Source organism: Pan troglodytes, chromosome 14 (genome assembly GCF_028858775.2).
Source record: "Pan troglodytes isolate AG18354 chromosome 14, NHGRI_mPanTro3-v2.0_pri, whole genome shotgun sequence".
NCBI lineage: Eukaryota > Metazoa > Chordata > Mammalia > Primates > Hominidae > Pan > Pan troglodytes.
In genome coordinates, this window is record NC_072412.2 from 108,332,229 (window position 1) to 108,334,966 (window position 2,738).

Sequence of the window (2,738 nt, forward strand, 5' to 3'; positions counted from 1 at the left end):
ATGTCTATAAAATGGGAGTAGTAATAGCAGGGCTGCTGTAAGTATCAGATGATATCATGTATATCAAGAGTTCTTTGGTGTCAGCTCACACCTGTAATCCCGGCGCTTTGGGAGGCCAAGGAAGGGGGATCCCTTGAGCCTAGGAGTTCGATACCAGCCTGGGCAACATAGTAAGACTCTGTCCCTATAGAAAATAAAAAATTGGCCAGGTGTGGTGACATGCACCTGCAGTCCCAGCTACTTAATAGGCTGAGGTGGAAGAATTGTTTGAACCCCAGAGTTTGAGGCTACAGTGAGCTATGACTGCACCACTGTACTCCAGCCTGGGCAACAGAGTAAGACCCTGTCTGGAAAAAGGAAAAAAGAAGAGTGCCTTGTGCTCAACACATGTGGGCTGATGAGCCTCCCAGCTGTGTGGGTGGGCAGATTTCCCTAATGAATGGTCACTCTCGGTATGGTTACTTAGCTTTGCTATGTACATCGAGATGGTATTATTTAGTGTTTAGAATGGATGTTGCAACTTATCTTCTCCGTTTGGAAAATGATATGCCAGCAACAGCTGAGTTTTGAAGAATTGATGACATGTTAACTTAGAACGGACACAGGGTAATGCTGAGGCCTGGTAAATTTCCTGTGCAGCAGCTCATAATCAGTGCAGATTCTTGGATCAAGGGGAAGGTTCTCTTTCCAGAGTTCCAGTCTATTTTTGTCAGCAAGGAGAGGTGATATGGCTTATTTTGTAATAATTCTTGCAATCCTATGATGATATGCATGATCTAAATAGACTAATGAGCCAGTCGCAGTGGCTCACGCCTGTAATCCCAGCACTTTGGGAGGCCAAGGCAGGTGGATTGCTTGAGCCCAGGAGTTCAAGAACAGCCTGGGCAACATGGTGAGACATTGTCTCTACAAAAATTAAAATTAGCTGGGCATGGTGGTGTGCACCTGTAGTCCCAGCTACTTGGGAGGCTGAAGTGGGAGGATCACTTGAGCCCGGAAGGTGGAGGCTGCAGTGAGCTGAGATTGTGCCACTGTACTCCAGCCTGGGTGACAGGGCGAGACCTGTCATAGTATTATGCTTTTATACATATTTAGGGGGAACATTTAAGTTGCTAGAAAAGTCATGGATATGTCCATGTGGTACACAAAAGGAACCAGGAATACATATTTGACAGTGTTTTAGTAAAACAAGTAATAATCTGAAATATGAAATGTATATTAGTCTCAAAATGAACTTAGAAAAAATGGCTTTGGTAGTATGTTCTCCCTGCGAGGAACTGTGAATTCTAGGAAGAAACTGAATGTTAAATTGTGTAGATCTATCACTAGTTTGCTGCAAAGTAACAGAATTGCTCTCCTCCTATGTTTCACCCACTTTGGATTTTAAGATGGGACTGGGACTGGCCCACCAATAAGGTAAGGATGAACACACACACACACACACACACACACACACACACACACACAGACATACACAGAGACACACACAGAGACAATACTTACATACAACTAGCCCATAAACCAATACTTCTGACCCTCTCTCCACTCTAACCGTTAAGTCAAATTGGGAGAGTTGGTTGGATGATGAGACCAAAGTACCTCTCACTTCGAAAATGATGTGATTCTTTGGCAAGTCAGTGACTTACCTGTCTTCGTGTCAGAACATTAATTCTAGGATTTTACTAGGATTCTTCCAAGTATAACATAAAGAATAGGGTCTTCAGTCCCAGGCTCCCCCAACCCCACATGTACTCGATGGCCTTGGTTTTCTGATCGTCCCTGAGACTGCTTTGGTTTCAAGATGCCACTGGTAAATTGGTAACAAGAACCAAATTCTGGCTTGTCTGACTCCAAAGCTGTGTTAATTTCATTGCACTAGTATTACAAGTTTTCCAAATCTTTCCTTTGAGTATTTTATCTATGATATATTACTCATATTTTAAATGTTCTATTAAAATACTATGGTATCTGGTACAAGAGGATAAGTACTCTTTATCATCTTGGATAAAAAGGATAAATAATTATTGGGGAAATAATTAAAGAGAGAATTTTGCACCTATCAAATTTACTCAGAGGTTATCTACCCCTGTTTATGTTTTTTGTTTTTTTTTTTTTACAAAAGAAAGGGAGATAGTAATAGCTTCCACCCCTTGAAGACTCTGAGTTGGCCTAATAGAATATTTTAAACAACCTTTTATTTCAAAGTTGACTTTTCAATATTGATATAAGGCTCAGTGTTTTCAAAATATTTTAAAAGTTGAGATTCTTATTTAAAGGTATATTGAGATCCTTTTGTGGTTCATACATGTGATGATTGGGTTTTCACACTCACATGTGAGATGTGCCTCCCTCCAACCTTGTTATGATGTCAGCACATTACCCATCTGACATGAAGGAGAAAAAAAAGGAAAAAAAATTCAACATTATGCAATCAAGTCATGTCCTGTCAATGGGCAAGCAAAATTTGTTTCCATGTGCTGGTCAGCTCTGCTAACCTCTCTGCTCAGTTGGCCGGTCGCCTTTCAGAGCTTTGCCATTGTGTTTGCTCATCCTGCTCCAAAATATCCAAGTGTTTATGTACCAGATGTCTGGGCACAGTGATGACTGTATCATCCACATTTAGACTGAGACACTGGTCTATAATACATTCTTTTCAGCACCATTAATTTGGGATGCAGTTAACATTTCAGTTCTATTTGTAAGGATCCATTATTTATGTTGGTTGTGGATGGAACAGC

General features: G+C 40.8%; 1 non-coding gene across 1 annotated transcript; it reads left to right on the plus strand.

The window, feature by feature from the left end:
• Positions 1-2,286: 2,286 nt before the first annotated feature.
• LOC112205289 (small nucleolar RNA U13) lies at positions 2,287-2,390 on the plus strand. The gene has a single exon (XR_002939190.1). It is a non-coding gene; the product is annotated as a small nucleolar RNA U13 (small nucleolar RNA).
• The last annotated feature ends 348 nt before the right edge of the window (positions 2,391-2,738 follow it).